The sequence below is a fragment of the Diceros bicornis genome, chromosome 14 (assembly GCF_020826845.1).
Source record: "Diceros bicornis minor isolate mBicDic1 chromosome 14, mDicBic1.mat.cur, whole genome shotgun sequence".
In the NCBI taxonomy this organism is placed as follows: domain Eukaryota; kingdom Metazoa; phylum Chordata; class Mammalia; order Perissodactyla; family Rhinocerotidae; genus Diceros; species Diceros bicornis.
In genome coordinates this window covers 50,874,744-50,892,945 of record NC_080753.1, presented here as the reverse complement: position 1 = coordinate 50,892,945, position 18,202 = coordinate 50,874,744, and positions in this window count along the sequence as shown.

The following is an 18,202-nucleotide window of genomic DNA, read 5'->3' as shown; positions in this document are numbered from 1 at the left end:
GTTTACCGTGTATGGGGACTGGGTATGAGAAGCCCTCACTCTGGTAGTTTCCCCGAGCATCTCTTCTGGTGGTTTTTGATAGGCAAGGCAAATAAAGAATTGCACATATTTTCTGATTGAAATTCAGCTACAAAGCTGGAAACTTTGACTTAAGAATCACAGGGGAGAGAGGAGAATGGGGAATAAAGTAAAAAGATGCAACACGTGAGGAGAGTTTGCAACCTAATCTTGATGTTCTGAGCCAAGTTACTATATACAATCTGGGGAGAATTAAAAATAAGTGAAGAATGTCTCAGCTTGCCATCTCCCTCAAATTTCTTTCTGTGCGATGATGATAATCGTCCTTCTTGGAAAAGCATAAATATGGACTAATGAATGTAGGGAATGTAGGTAAGGAATTGATAAGGTTAATCTGTATTTCAGGACCCACAAAATAGAGGCCGCCCCAGTGGCCGGGCCCACTTCACACAGCTAAACCTAAGTCAGCCCTCACTTACAGGAAACACCTGCCAAGGAAACCTAATATACACCAATCGCAATCCTCCAACTCAGCTTTCGCTAGCCTACCTTACCCTGAAAGATAGGACCTGCCAGCCTCAGTCAAGGAAATCCTTGACCTCCTAGCCAATCCTGTCCTGTTTCCGCGGTGCCTCTTTCTATTTGTCTATAAAACTCGCTCTTGCCCCAAATCCCTCGGGAAGAGTGCTCCACTGCTTATGAGACACTGTAGTCCCTCAATCCATGGACTGTTTTCCCTTGAATAAAGGACTTCAAACTCATTACTAAATTGTTTTAGTTTTGTCATTTGACAGAATGAAGATAAAAACGTTTGAATTTGTATACCCACGGTAAATTGAATGATGAGAGAAATTAGTCCCATCCCATTGTAATAAAAATAACGTCATTCTTTGGAAAACCTAAAAACTCTGAATTAGTGCTGTGACCCCCTTTCTTTTCAAAGAGACACCTGAAACTCCTTTCAGATGTATATTTTACCTTGGTTTTCAAATGTATTCTTTAATTGCTTTTCAAATATACACTCTAAGTCTGTTAACTTGTGGATATAAGAGCCTCTCTCCTTTCTGGACCCCCAAACAGTTTCTGCAAAGGTGTATGTTTATGTTTATAAAAGAGAGAGGGGATATTGTGTATTTTTAAAGCATAAAAGAGAACCTATATGTTGATATGCTAATAACTAAAGTGAAATAGTCAGCTAATTTCCGGTGGATGTATGGTCCCCTTATTTCTTGCCTTATGGAGATTTTTTTATTGAACAGCAAAAACCTGGGGCCGGCCTGGTAGTGTAGTGGTTAAGTTTGCGTGCTCTGCTTTGGCAGCCCGGGGTTCGCCGGTTTGGATCCCAGGCTCAGACCTACACATCACCCGTCAAGCCATGCTGTTGTGGTGTCCCATGTACAAAATAGAGGAAGACTGGTAACAGATGTTAGCTCAGGGCCAATCTCCCTCACCAAAAAAAAAAAAAATTAACCTGAATCTAATAATGAGGAAACAATCAGACAAATCCTGAACATGAGACATTCTACAAGAACTGGCTTAGACTCCCCCAAAAATTTAATATCATGAAAGACAAGAACAAAGACATAGGGAGTCCTCTAGATTAATAGAGACTAAAGAAACCTGATTAACAACCACAGTTCATAAACCCTGATTGGACCCTGAAGCAAAAAAGAAAAACAAAAAATAGCTCTAAAAGATATTTTAAGATAGTTGAGGAAATTTATTATAGATGGCATATTAGACAGGATTATTAAATCAACGTCATTTTTCTTAAGTGTGGTAATGGTATTGTTATGTAAGAGAATGATCTTATCTTTGGGACTTGAATACTGAAATAGGAATGAATTATCATGATGTCTGCAATCTATTTTTAAAAGGTTATTTATATATGTGTGTGTATATATATATGTGTATCTATGTGTATTAGTTTTCTAGGGTTGTCATAACAAAATACCACAGACTGGGTGGCTTAAACAACAGAAACGTATTGTCTCACGGTCTGGAGGGTAGAAGTCTGAGATCAAGGTGTTATGAGAGGTTCGGGGATTCGATCGGAGACGTAAAAGACACTTTCCACTTCAAACAAATGGACCGAAGGTATATTTTATTATATAGAGGATAGTAAAGGCGACAGTCTGCAAACAGATCTAAATAGGTCAAATATTAAGAGGGAAAAAACATCAGCCCGACTGGAAAGGGAAAACACCCACATCAGCTGAAGAGAAATGACACAAATCAACCGGAAAGAGAAACACCAGGTTGACCGAAAAGAGAACACATCAAATCAATTACTTCATATCAAATCAATTACTTCACATCAAATCAGTTACTCACAACATCCTCGCCCCACTGCCGGGAGAGCCCTGTCAGTCGACGCGGCTGGGCAAGGATCACACGTCCTGGGCAAGGTGTCCCTTCCACAGGTGGAACTCTCACCGGGGCTCAGTTTCCAGCAGTTTTTATACCATCAGTAATTTTCAGAGTAAGCAATTACAGAGTTTGCAGAGCAAGCATTTAGTGTTTCCATGCACAAATGGTTATCAGTGGCGTACGTGCACTGAGCCCCCTGGCTAACGTCCCAGCCCAGTAGTTGTGTACGTGCATTGTTCTCTTTGGTTATCGTCCCAGCCCGGCACAGATGGCCAGTCCATCCCGTGCTACGACGCTCCAAGAGCCTTGAAATGTCACAACTTGCAACTCTCTCCGTGGGAGAAAGGCCAGTTCCCGGGAAAAGGCCAGTTCCCACCACACAGAAAGCAGCTTTGTATTTCTTTTTGTGCTGGTGGCTGTAGGTCAATGGAGCAGCCAAACATGGCCGCACTCATGTCAAGACATATTCGGCCGTGGCCGTCTCCATTAACCATAAGACACCATACGCACAGACAATGAACTTCGTACACAAGTACATAAGGCACATCCAATAATCCAAAATCCAATGACTACAATAATTATAAAACTATCTCGCAATAAAGGACCCAAACCCCAAGGTAACCAATCAAATAACCCCTTAGAATATGAAATGTTATTAACTTGATCTTGCAAATCATGTACAGCATTAAAGATAACATTAGTTTGATCTGATACATTGAAACAACACATACCCGGTATTTTAGTACAAGGTGTTTGATGGAGAAGAAACAAATAGTCTAAAGCAGCTCGTTGTATAAGAGTCTCTCTACGCAGTTCTTGTAATTCTTGAGATATAGCCAAGAAGGCTCTAACAGTATCATTCATTACATGTGTCAACAAGCAGGAAAGGTGTTCAATTTGACGATGGTTGTCCACAATTAGACCAGGATCAGGTAGTAGAAGGGCGGCCAGCGTTGCCACAGTAGAGATGGGAAGAAGGTTAACATGAGGGTCACAATCTGCAGTGAGTGCTCGTTTCACTCGAGAATTCTTGGTAGGGAAAGCGGCTATAAGGGGAACTATTGGACCAATACCACATGCAACAGATGTGTCAGTTGGAATGTGTGAATACGCAGCATTATCACATAACCAGAAATATCCAGCAGGTAATCGTGAGGGGGTAGGAATACTAACAGGGATAGTCTTATTACAATAGAATGAAATATATGTACAATTAATACAGTAACATGTAGTGGAGGTCACTCCTGATATGGGCATCGTTACTACAGAAGGAGGAATAGTAACTTTAGCATGTAACACATTAGGTAAAGTAACACCTAGACCCAACAGATTAGCTTGCAGAAGTCCAGAAGGATTATTGCTGTTTCTGAGACAAAAAGCAGTTTCATTAAGAACTGTATGAGCTAAATGTAACCACAGATTAGTGTTTTTAAGAGGAGTAGTGGCATTAGGAAGGATGCTAATAAATCGAGTTTCTTTAAGAAACGGGGAATCTGGATTTCCCTTCTTCCATTTAATACAAGAATACCAGCCCCCATCACGGAGGGTAACAGAAGACAGAGCAATGGAGAAATTATAACTAGTTCTGCGTGACTGGTCAGATATAGGCTTGTACCGAGAGATTGCTTGATGTTTCTGAGACCAAATTTCTCGGCCATTCATAGTCCAGGTTATAGGTCCCACTGGTGTAGAGCAGTTGGTCCAGCAGTGCAGGGTCAAAGGTTGTCCTACGGAGACATTAGTTGGCGTGTAGGTCTGCAGCAGACATGGAAGTGCAGCACAGCATAGTAAACACAGCAGGAATATCTATTCACGCAAAGAAACAGAATTTTTAGGAACATGATATAATTGTTCATTTCCTGGATACATAACTATGAGTGTTGCAGTGGGCCCTTGGGCCACTACTTCTGCGGCACGTGGAGCCGCATTGGGTGGATGTGTCACCCACACCTTTGCTCCAGGTTTCCATCCATCTGTAGACCCAAATCCTTGCATTCCTCTCTTAGTTAATTCACTTGGAGGTTGTCCTTGTGACACATTTGGAGTCAAGAGGGGAAGCACCAATAATTGTCCCACTCGTTCCCCAGACTCTACAGTTAGTACTGTGTCACTACCATTATATAATATAAATTTTATTTCTCCCTGGTAATCTGGATCAATAATTCCTCCCAGTACATCAATACTTTTTGCTGTCAGTCCAGAGCGTCCTTTTAACAAACCAAAGGTATTTTTGGGAAATTGTACCCCTATCCCAGTAGGGACTATAGACTGCTTCTTAGGGGGCAATTGAATAGAATGAACAGTAGATAAATCCAATCCAGCCGCTTCGGCCGTGGCACGAAAAGGCGGTTTAGCAGACTGAGTCAGGGGCCAATAGGTTAAGGTCATAAGCTCATGGGTGGCGGCTGCCACTTTTGTAATCTTTGTTGGTAACAACCTTGACAGAGGAGTCTCATTAGGGCCTAGTGGCCTGTTATTTAACACATTTAGAGCAGTACTTAGATGGTTGTGCCACCCCTTTAATGAGCCATGACCAAGTTTCCTCAATTGTTGTTTAAGCAATCCATTCATTTGTTCTATGAGGCCATTTTATATAATTTTCCTTGGTATAGGTTTGAATCAACTTACCTGTAAAGTGGGAACCGTTGTCACTCTGAATTTGCCTTGGTGTTCCATAATATAACTTGATTATATCTAATAATTTTATGGCACTCTGTTGAGTGGCCGCTTTAGCTGGTATAGCCAATAAATAACCAGAATATGTATCAACAGCAGTGCAGGCATAAGTATATCCACAAGAATTTGGCAATGGTCCAATAAAATCTATTTGCCAGGTATGGGCGGGAAATAATCCCTTTTGGATATGACCTTGGTAGGGGTGTGGAACTCCCCGTTTATTTAACTGTTGGCATAACTGACATTGTTGTACTGCAGTGGCAATATCATCATGGGTGACAAGGATTCCCCTTTGTTGTGCCCACCTGTATGAAGCTTGTTCTCCCAAGTGTCCACTCTTTTCGTGGACCCATTGTGCTAAGCCTGCGTTGTGCGTTGCACGAATCTGCACCAGCTGATTAGCATGAGAATTATGCTTTCGTTCTGCAGAAATTAAAGAACTGTGAGCATCAACATGAAATACAGTAACAATTGTGTTTTGACACCATAACCATATGTCTTCCCATAATTTCTTTCCCCATATTTCTTTATCATTAATTTTCCAATCATGTTTTTTCCATTGTGGCATCCACGTTGCCAAACCTTGTGCCACTGCCCACGAATCAGTATATATATGACATTGTTGCCCCTGTTCTTGTTGAAGTGCCTGATACACCGCATAAAGTTCAGCATATTGGCTACTCATATTATCTCCAGTGGTAACAATTGTTTGTTGGGTGGATGGGTTGTAGGCAACTGCTTTCCATTTCCGTGAGCTCGATATCATTTTGGCAGAACCATCTGTAAACCAGGTATGTTTTTGTTGTTCTTCAGTCAATTGATCATATGAGACACCCCATTTAACAGGAGATTCTGTTATATCAGTCTTGGGTGACACAGTTGGCTCACTGCTATATTGAGACACTTGTTCATGCAATAGGGACAACCCCTTTGGGCCAGGTTTGGCCCGGTCTTGAATATACCATTTCCATTTGATGATATTAAATTCTTGTGCATGTCCAATTTTATGAGTGACAGGCATGCTATGAATCCATTGCATGATGGGTATCTGAGGTCGCATAATTACCTCATGTCCCAGGGTAAGGCTTTCTGAGTCTATTAGAGCCCAATAGCAGGCTAACAACTGTTTTTCAAAAGGACTATATCTTTCACTGGAACAGGGAAGCTTGCGACTCCAAAACCCCAGAGGATAACGTCGGGCACCTTGTTTTTGCCATAAACTCCAACTGGCATACTGATCAATGACATCTACCTGTAACTCAATGGGTCCCGGTTTAATTGGCCATAGATCTAAAGCAGTCTGAATAGCATGCTTTGCTGCTTCAAAAGCTTCTTTTTGTTGTGTTCCCCATTCAAATTCATATTTTTTCCTGGTAACTTTATATAAAGGTGCAAGGAGCCGACTTAAATGTGGAATATGTGCCCTCCAAAATCCGAATAATCCAATAAATTTTTGTGCTTCCTTTTTGTTACGGGGTGCTGCAAAATCTAATATCTTTTGTCTAGCTTTAGGCAAAATTTCTTGTTTTCCATTATTCCAAAGTACTCCCAAAAATTTAACATTTGAACTTGGGCCTGAATTTTAGCTGGATTAGTTTTCCATCCATCCTCCTCAAGTATGTCCATTACTTTTTCTAACTGTTGTTGTACTTTTTCTTCTTCATTTCCCTGGATCATAATATCATCTATATAATGCACTATTTGGACATCATCAGAAGCAGGTACCTTTGCCAAGGTTTCAGCAACCTGTCGATGGCAGATAGTGGGACTATGCACATATCCCTGAGGAAGTCTAGTAAAGGTATATTGTTGTCCCAGCCACGTGAAAGCAAACTGTTCTTGGACACTTTTAGGTATAGGTATGGTGAAAAAGGCATTAGCCAAGTCTATGACTGCATACCAAGTGCCTGGATAACATTGCACTTTTTCTATAAGAGTAATCAAATCAGGGACGGCCGCTTGAATAGCCGGAGTCACTTTGTTTAGCTCTCTGTAATCTACAGTCATTCTCCATGTCCCATCACCTTTTTTAACAGGCCAGATAGGATTATTCCAGGCTGTAGTTACTCTGCGAAGGACTTTTACAGCCAAATAATCTTCTATGGTCTCAGATATTTCTTGTTGTCCTCCAGGGATGCGATACTGTCTTTGATTGATCACTTGCGTGGCAGGTGGAATTTCTACTTCATGATGCAAACATCCCACAATTACAGCATTAATATGAAAAGACAAAGCTCTAATAGCAAATTGGTATTGTCCATCAGCCAAATTTAATGTCAATCCTTTTAGAATATCAATCCCAATTATATATTCTGGTATTGGTACAATCATAACTAGATATGTGCGCCGGGGTAGTTGCCCAATTTGCATAGAAAGATTAGTGGTAACTGCCTGGATTTCTTTTCCTCCCAGTCCAGTTATTAGAATTGATGTACCTTGAAACTTAGTTGGATTCCCATAGATAAGGGTGGCCTCCGCCCCTGTATCTACAAGTGCCTTCACACTAGTTGTAGATCCATTCTTCCAAAATATTTTAATTGGTACATGTGGTCTAATATCTTTTCTTATAGTGGCACTAATCGATACAGAGGTTTGGCCTTCCCCTCAATCACATAAGTCAGCAATAAGAGGATCCAAGGGAGGAGGTGGTGCACTAGGTGCAGCAGGCACTGGGTTGGAAGCATTCTCTATACTGTCCCTTCTGTTCACTTGTTTTACATTCAGCCCTTTTTCTTTATATAATTTCCATAATTCTCTAGTGTCAACTCCATCAATCTGGTCTTTAGGTACTCCTGCCTGGAGTAGAGCCAAAAACATATCACCTCGAGTCATTTTATCTTTTTTAAAGAATGTTTCTCTTTTTTCTCTTCTTGGAGAATTTTCAGTTGTCTGCCAGTCTCCCAAGTCTGCTAGCTGCATAATCTTATCTGCAAGTGTTGATATAGGGCTTTCAGTTTCATTCATCAGAAGGGTTGTAATTATTTGTTTGTATGCTGGAGGTGCAGTTTTTATCAACTTGTTTCGCACCTGGACACTTAAAGTCATTTCATTTAAAGCTTCACCACACCCCAGAAACACAGCCCGTTTCATGGTTTCTTCTCTCATCTTTTGGACACAATCTTTTAAAGTATACCATGGTCTATTAGTGTCTGGCCACATATCATCCGTGGGGTATTTATCTTGAGCTCCTTTTACTGCAAGAGCCAATAAAGTTGTACCATCAGTGTCTTGTCCACGATCATTTGGGGGGTGAGCATTCATGCTCCAGTCTCTGAAAGCTCCCCGTATTACTGGATCATTGGACAAAACTACAAATTTAAAAGCATCTCCTGCATCCAGATTAATTCCTGTAGCGCCCATATCATATAGGCGAACAAGCCAGGTTATAATGGCTTCTCCAGGCTTTTGTGTAGCCCGGGCTAAAATATCAGAAATTTCTTGTTGGTTAAAATCCTCAATCACATCTTTCCTTACAGGATGATTACCATCCATTTCCATCCGCCGACGGCGAAGAGGACGTGCCTCTGTGTGTTTGGGCGGTTTTTCCTCTTCCTCATAATCAGTTTCAGAATCATCATCCCAGATATCACCATCCCATGTGTCCGGGTCCCACTTAGGACCGGCCGATGCTATGGCCATATGAACTTTTCGTTCGTTTACCTTTCCTCTCCTCTTTCTGTATTTATATTTGGCAACTCTTACAGCAGCCTTTTCTGCTATAGTTTGGTAGTTATGAGCCTGATCTCCCAGTGCAAGATATTGACATTGAATCATAGCCAAGCGAGACTGCAAATCTAAATTTTCTTTTTCCGAGAGTGCCTTCTCTGCCTGTATCTTATCCCTATCTTCTATAGCCCGGCGATAAGCAGTCAACAAACACCAACCTCGCCGTGCCAAAAAAGAAACATCATCTTTCGCTTTCCTTTCCACCGTCTGCAAAGCTTTGGTCACATCCAACGGTTCAAATCGTCGCAGATGAGCATCCCAAGCTTCACATAACCCTGACCTGCGAGCCCACTCCCCAGCCAGAGTGCAAAAGGGAGGGTCCTTCCATCCTGGAATTTCTTCCACCTTGGCTTCAGTTACCTTTCGTTTGAATAGGAAAGGCATCTCCTTAATCGAATCCTGCTCACAGCGCCAATTATGTTATGAGAGGTTCGGGGATTCGATCGGAGACGTAAAAGACACTTTCCACTTCAAACAAATGGACCGAAGGTATATTTTATTATATAGAGGATAGTAAAGGCGACAGTCTGCAAACAGATCTAAATAGGTCAAATATTAAGAGGGAAAAAACATCAGCCCGACTGGAAAGGGAAAACACCCACATCAGCTGAAGAGAAATGACACAAATCAACCGGAAAGAGAAACACCAGGTTGACCGAAAAGAGAACACATCAAATCAATTACTTCATATCAAATCAATTACTTCACATCAAATCAGTTACTCACAACATCCTCGCCCCACTGCCGGGAGAGCCCTGTCAGTCGACGCGGCTGGGCAAGGATCACACGTCCTGGGCAAGGTGTCCCTTCCACAGGTGGAACTCTCACCGGGGCTCAGTTTCCAGCAGTTTTTATACCATCAGTAATTTTCAGAGTAAGCAATTACAGAGTTTGCAGAGCAAGCATTTAGTGTTTCCATGCACAAATGGTTATCAGTGGCGTACGTGCACTGAGCCCCCTGGCTAACGTCCCAGCCCAGTAGTTGTGTACGTGCATTGTTCTCTTTGGTTATCGTCCCAGCCCGGCACAGATGGCCAGTCCATCCCGTGCTACGACGCTCCAAGAGCCTTGAAATGTCACAACTTGCAACTCTCTCCGTGGGAGAAAGGCCAGTTCCCGGGAAAAGGCCAGTTCCCACCACACAGAAAGCAGCTTTGTATTTCTTTTTGTGCTGGTGGCTGTAGGTCAATGGAGCGGCCAAACATGGCCGCACTCATGTCAAGACACAAGGTTTTGGCAGGGTTGGTTTCTTCTGAGGCTTCTCTCCTTGGCTTACAGATGGCCACCTTCTCCCTGCATCTTCACATCATCTTCCCTCTGTGTGTCTGTCCAAATTTCCTCTTCTTATAAGGACACCAGCATTATTGGATTAGGACCCACCCTAGTGACCTCGTTTTTAACTTGATTACCTCTTTGAAGACCCTCTCTCCAAATACGATCACATACCGAGGTACTGGGGGTTAGGGTTTCACCATATGAATTTTAAGGGGGACACAATTCAGCTCATAACAACATATAGTAGAGATAAATAAAATAAATAAAGTACCAAATGTTAACAAGTGGTGAATCTAACTGAAGCTTATATAGGTGTTCCCTGAGCTATTCTTCAAATTTTCGGTAAGTTTAGAATTTTTCAAAATAAAATATATAAAAGAAGAAACATTTTGAAAAGATCTAAGCTTGTCATAGACACTATGATTCAAAAATATTCTTTGCTCCTTGAAGGAGAATTATCTTTTCTTGCCCCGTTGATGGCAAGCTTGGCCACATGCATCCTGTTGATATAGGAAGCTCTAGATCAGTCCTGTTGACAGAAAAGGCAAAAAGCAAAGGAAGGACCGCATGATACTGTAAATACTGTATGATACCGTTTATTTGAAGCTATACTGTCTGTGGATACACATGTAGTACAAATGCAAACACATGAACTTCAGAACAGTGGCCGCCTCTGAGAAAGAAGAAGAGAAAGAGGAAGAGGGATACACGGTGGTTTTTTGTACTTCTTAAAAAACAAACTTTCTGAAACAGAGATGGCAAAATGCTAAGATTTGTGAAAGCAAATAAACACAAGTTTCCTCATAGATCATGTGAACTTGCCACTCTTCTGTAGGTCAAAAATAGCTGAATAGCAACAATTTCATTCAGCTTGTTAATATTCTAAATATTTTCCTGCAATGCTGAAATATTCATAATAAAAAAGAAAAGAAAACCAATGATGAGCTATCAAGTGAATTTATGCAAACAAATAATCAGCTACAACTTAAGTACAATGATAGTGTTCCTGCCCTAGTGCTCTCTAGTGTCCTCAAGTACAGGAAGGCTGTGATGTGCCTTGTGGAGAAAATAAGTGTGTTCCATAAGCTGTTTTCAGGCATGAGTTACAGTGCTGTTGGCCATGAGTTCAATGTTAATGAATCAACAATATATATTAAATAAAGTGTTTTTAAATAGAAACACACATACAACAAGGTTATGTACTGATGAGTTGATGAAAATGTTGCCGTCAGAGGTTTGCCGGGACCTAACCCTGTATTTCTTCTGGAGGCAATAGTTTACTATTTGGAAATTCAATGTCTGAAGCAACTTTATAGAATATAACTACTGTGACTAATGAGAATCGACTGTAATTGGAAAGAACTGTTTCAAGTGACAGATCAGATTCAACCCCTGAGTTTCAAATGCCAAGACGTCCTGATTTGAAAGTGATGGTGGACAATGCTCATAGAGTTCTTGTGCTGTGTCTTGGGTCGTAACAGACATGACGCAGTGCGGGGCAGCACTTGGTTCCTTGATACACAGGCCCTAAATTTGGTGTGGTAGGAAAGGAGAAGGGCCGTGCAGTCAGTGATGGATAACAGGTTATTCTGAGCCAACACTTAGTTTAAAAACAGAGATGGTCCCAGAATAAACCTGGCTGTAAATAGCAGCCCAGTTGACTTTTTTAAAAAATCTATAGTTTACAGAGGAAAGAAAAAGAAATACTGGTATAGCAATTTAAAGAAATATTCAGATACACAATATTGTGTCTAGGTAGAGGGATCTGTCATCCACAGGGACTTGAAATCAGTGATGACTCCAAACTGGAAACCAGTGAAAGGAATCTGCCCTCTATTTCTTAAAATTGTCTAGTGTAGCAATTCTAAGAGCACGGGGGCTGACCCATAGCGGGTGCTCGGTAAATACTTGCTAACGTGCAAGTGCTGCTGTCTATCCTTTTTTCCTTTTACCTCATTTTAATGAAACACTTCTGCAGCCAGGAGGCAGTTTGGCATACTGGTTAAGAGTTGGGTCCTGGGAGCTGAGAAATCTTTGCTGTCCAACGTTAACTGATTACATAATCGATTGATACACCTCAACTTCCACATTTGTAAATTGGGTATAATAATAGTATTTAATGTGTAGGGGAGGAAGACAATTCCTCTACCCTCTAGGTCCTTCTGGCTGGTCTAAGAATTAAATTGACATGAGACAGAATAACAGGAGAAAATCAAAGTTTAATAACCCGTATACAGGGGAAAAACCCAGGAAAGCTGAGTAACTTGCCAGAATGGCCAAAGATGCCACCTTAAATACCATCTTCAGCTAAAGACAAAGGATGTTGGAGCAGTGGTTTGGGTCTTCACAGGGGAGGAAGGCAATTTACACAGAGATGGAAATGCAAATAGGCCAACTATAGACAATGTGACCTGAGAGACACATTTTACACTACACTACAGTTATCTCACGGTATTAGCTCCTTCGTGGAACAGGCCTTCTATCTTAAATTCTTTCAGGTAGTTAGAGGGGAAGGTCAAAGTTTCTTTCAGAGTCTTTTTGTCCTTAAAAATAATCAAGGCCAAGAGACACATTTTGGGGTGGCCAATTCTGATCCCCCCCAAATGCATAAGATTGTTTGAAGATTAAATGAGATAATATACTCCAAACACTTAATAGGATGACTAGAACATAGTACTTGTTCAATAAATGCTAGCTAATATTATCATAAGTCTTTATAACTGTCATCAAGTTTTTCATTCAGGAATATGGTATCTGGCCTGTGTACAGCAGCTGTTCACACTTAAAGAACTTTATAGACAATAACTCTCCTTCCATTTGTTCCTACAGGCTAAATAAAACAGCAGGCTCAATGTTGGTCAAAGAGCTTCCTGAAAGAATAGAATAAGTAACTTTCTTTCTTTTCATTTCTTATTTCATTTTTTCTTTCAAGGAATATGTACTGAAATGTGACCTCCATTTGTTGTATTTTGGTAATCTGACACCTTACAGCACGGTATCTTTTCTGAACTACTAAATTGCAATTTATTCTCTGTATCTTTTAATTCTCTTATTTCAAGCACATAGCACAGCCCTTAATATTTTCTTGCCCAGGGAATTTTTGCAGAGTTAAAAGCAAAAGCCCACAGCTCTTCCTGCCTTTTGTGAAAGCCTACACACAATGAAGAGACTATGTTGAGCGTCCCCAAGGGGATGAGAGAGAGAGGGGACAGCACTTTAGAGAGAACATGAGTGAGGTAAGGAAGGGGAAATATTCCTCTGGGCCCGGGAAAGGAGAGAGTGCTTTCTGCAAACCTGTCCCTCACAAATCAGCACCTGGAAGATGTGGCACTGGGACTAAGGAGGGAACTCTTGGCATAAGATTCCCAGTCTCAGCAAAATTCCTTTGCCCACAAGTAGCAAAGAAGCATCAGAGATAGGACCATAAGGGACCTTGTGAGCCAAGACCATGGGACTACTGGTGTGGCAGATGTTGGGATACAGAGACAGCTTCTCATCCTTTGTCACTGCAAGAGCTACATATACCTGTTAAAGAGGAAGCCCCAGTAATGACTGGAAATGAATCTCCTGCCCTCATCTTGGCAAGATGAGGTCCTAGAAACCAAATCCAAGTTATCCGGAAGAAAGTAAAGAAGGACAAATTTCCTGCACATAGAGTCTGTGGCCCGAGATTTATAAGGACCACACAGCAAAAGGAGGGACAGAGAGTCTTCCTAAATGGGGATGGGAAGGGAGAGAAATTATTACCTGTGGCATGAGGCTATCGTTATCTGAAAATATAATTACTGTGGCCTAAGTGTTATCAAATATTTCAAGGTGTTTGACTTTTCTTAGAAGTGGTCTTCAGAGGTAGGAATTATGGGAAAGTCAAGAAGAAGCAAGATTAAAGTAATCTATCAGATACAATTCATTGTCTAGGCTGGAAAAAAATTTTGGTTTAGAAGTGGAGGCTACATCTCAGTGAAAAATGTGCAAGAAAACATTTCCAATAAACTACCCAACACTAGGTTAACACTTAAAGGAAAACCCTACAGGAAATTTTAATTTGGAGATTATTTTCTTCCCTTCTGCATTATTTCCGACACTGAAGATTTTAATAAAAAGAAATGAGATCCCCAGGATGGTAATGAGATGATTACACCAGACTAGTTTTGACTCGTTGTAATAATAACAACGTTAATAAAAATACCATCATAGGTTTTCATCTCTAGCGTTCTTTTAAATGTAGAATCATATCCTGAAGGCAAATTCCCTCATTTTGGTGTTGTATTCAGTAGTCTAAATTCTATGATGATGATATTGAGTTGTCTAATTAAATAAGTTAAATAAACATGCACACATGTGCACATAAATTTCCCTGCCCCCAAAGACAAGCAAATTAAATTTATGTCTACTTTCTTTGCACAAACTGAGCTAGAAAAGTGAGGCATTATTATCAGTGTATATCATTGATCAGGGGTCAAGAACTTAAATGACTATGTATGTGCCAAGAGGGTTGGGTCACTGGTTTGTGCATTAGAGACCATTGCCCCATCTAAGGAGACAACGCTGATTATCTCTAGCAGACAATATTCCTCAGAGGGGATGATGGCACAATCAGGACAGGCCTTCCAATTTTTAAAAGTGAGCTAGCCATTCAGATTTTCAAGGTAAAAATTCTCAATTTTTAAGTGTTGGCAACTAGCTCAAAAATGTTAAAAAAGCACTCTGTTGGTCAAACCAAGCATATCTCCCATGGCTGTCAGCTTGTGGCCTCATATTACATGAATGTCATTGACAATTCAAATGTTAGATGTAATGTGTTTCAAGAGGGGGTGTGTGTGTGCGTGTAGGGGAGAGTTTGTAGTGTCTTTAAGGGTGAAGAAATAGAGGGAGGAAGACACTCAGAGACAAGTGGTTTTGCTCTTATACCCCAAGCCCTTCGGAATTTATATTAACTCCTGCTCTGTTTTTGCTTGGCCATAAATCAAAGCCCCCCAGAGAAGCCCAGCAGGTAAGTGTTATCTGGAATGCAGGGTTGGACACGACCTTGTGCCTGGGCCCTGTGGAGTGGGGATCAGTGACCTCTCAGTTATGACCAATCTCCAAAGCTCTTCATAAGAGGCAAGGACCGGGGTCATTAATTTTCCCCTCAATCTCTAAGAAATGCAGCCGGGAAATATGAGAGTGAGGTACCCTTTATCTTTTCCTGTTGTGGATCTGTCCAGCTGGCGTCTTCAGTCATGAGGTGTGGGGTTGCAAAGTCATTCTAACACAGGCTTAAGATGGCCTGCATGGCTGCTTCACAGTACAGCTGAAACCAGTAAACAGTGAGCCATTGATAATTAGGTAGCCGGTACATAATGGTTTCTTTTTTTTTTTTTTTGCAATTACTAATTATAGCTTTTATTTGTTCACCTACCCATTGTTAACTGTGCTGTTTAAGCAATATGCTATCTGACTCCCACTAGGTTCCTATAGATAACATCTCCCTGGTGCCTGAGTCACCAAGGTAACGGGTGTTTGAGCTGTTGTTCAGGAATTAGGACCTCCTCGTCCTGTTCAGCCCGGTTGAGACCACTAAGCCAGCAATTGGGCCTGCACAGGTGCCTGATGAGTGACATTTTGATGTCAAGAGGCTAAAAACTCCACCCTCATATCATGTTAATGCCACCATTTTGTGAACATGCGTCCTATGAAGAGCCATGAAGTTTGACTACGCTTGTGCAGATCATAAATTACCTCACTTCTCCTCGCCTCCAATCATCTATCTCCACACTTCAGACCATCTTGCCCCCTACTCCATAAATATCCCTGAGTCCCCATTTTGGAGGAGGTGGATCTGAGACTCGTTCTCCTGCTTCCTCACTTGGCTGCCTTGTGATTAAAACCTCTCTCTCTGCTACAATCTCCTTGTCTTGGTGATTGGCTTTCTGGGCAATGAGCAAAAATGAACCTGGTTCAATAACACAGCATGGATTTTTGCACTGACTTTAAGCATATGCAGCTCGCTTGCTAGATTTGCCCCCAGAGAGAGGAGTCCCAAAAGTTTGTTCACAGAACTTCTGGTAGTGAGGAGACCACGTGACAGCTGTGATGATATAGGCTAGGGGCAGCATGGCAGTGGAGTGAAGAGTGAGCTCTGGATTAGGGTGCCATCTACTCCAGCTAACTGTATGACCTGGGCACGTTTTCTGAGCCTCAGTTTCCTCACCTGTAAAGAGGAGATAGTGATAGTTACCATCTCATAGTGTTGTCGTGTGGATCAGCTAAAAAAACACATGTGAAACACTTAGCACGATGTCTGGCCTGCAGAAGAGTTGGTGATAAATATGAGTTTTTGGTGCCCCTCTGGGCAGTTTTGGTTCACAGAAATAGCCATCTAGACATTCTGACATTTTTTTAAAAAATAAGTTGAATAACTTAGTGAAAGTACAAATTTAAAAATTTGTTTCTTTGTTAAGGTTATGCAGTCTACTTAAAAATCTTATTCTAAGTCTAGCAAATTGTAACGATCACCTTTAAAAGGCATTTGAGTATTACTCAGTCCCACTTACAAGCTTAAATTCTTTCAAATATTTGAAACTGCATTTATAAATACAATCAATTTGATTTCCTTTTTAAATACCCAATTGTTGCTTTGCTACTCAGAGCATGGTCCCTGGAATCTCGGCTTCAGCTAGGCACTTGTTAGAAATGCAAAACCTCTAGTCCCACCCGAGACATGCTGCAGCAAAATCTGCATTTTCAGGAGGTCCCCAGTGATTATCATGCATGCTGAAGAAATGCAAAAGCCCCACTGGCCCCCCCACCTACTGAGGCATAATCTGCATTTCACAAGGTCCCCACCAATTATTCCACATGGTAAAGCAGTGAACTCACTGCCTAGCTGAGCTTTCCAAAGTAATTTATCAACTTTTATAAATACTGTATGTGAAACTTACATTCTCTTAAATGTTCCAACAAGCTACAAAGATTTAATACACTTCACTTTCTACTCACAGTGTTACCGGCTAAGGCAGGGGGTGGGGGGGGTGGTCATCTGCCCACTGCAAGACATGCCAGTAGTCGAGAGGCAAGGTGGTAGGAGAGAAAGAGTTTTACTACAGCTTGCTAGCAAGGGGGAAGATGGCTGACTAATGTCTGAAAGAACCATCTTACAGAACAAAGATTACAGGCCAGTTATATAGGGGGCTGGTCTCCAGGTGGGGCAGACATCTGGTCTTAGTTCCTGATAATCTCTTGTTTTACCGGATATGCATCAGAGAATGGAGCAACGCCCTATACTCTGATCTTTCAGTTGTCATTGATGATGACTATCAGCATAGACTCTCTTCCCCTGGAGTCATGGTGGTCATCATATTTTTAAGAAACTCAAAAGAACAAAGTTATCGACTTATAGCAACTGGGAGGGGCCGTAAAATCTACAGAGCACGTATACCTCCTGGAGGGTGCATATCCAGCTGGGTTAGTTAATCAGAGGTCATTCAAAGTTACAACATGGTTTCTTTCCTACAATATGGCTTCCCTTATGTCACCCTTGTGTTGAGCTGGTATCAACAGTTCAAATCAATTACTCAAATATACATTTTGAATTGGCATTAGAAGGCTGTTCTGTTAAGCCAATGGTACAAATTTTCTCAAATACACAAAATGTCAAATATGCACAAATTCTTTCTTATTCCCATAATATTAAATACTATAATTTTGAATTATCTCTAACTTTTTAATGCTTAATTTAAATGATTTCTGGGTTTTGAGAGATGCTTATCTACTAAAAATAAACTATTATATTTTCCCACATAATTTTAGCTCACTGGTTAATTCTATTAAATATTTAAAGAACTAACCCCAATCTTATACAAGCTTTTTCACCAAGCAGAGCGAGGAACATTTCCCATCTCACTCTGTGAGGCCACTGTTACCCTGATAAAGACATCAAAAGAAAAGAAAACTACAGACTAATGTCCCTCATGAACTTAGATGCAAAAATCCTTAACAAAATATTAGCAAACTGAATTCATTAATATATAAAAAGACTAGGCACTATGACCAAATGGGATTTATCTCATATAATTTTGGAGGTTATCTTCCCATGTAATTTTTTTACCACTCTATCCTTAGACAATACAATGTTTTCTTGTTTTTTTGTTTTTTT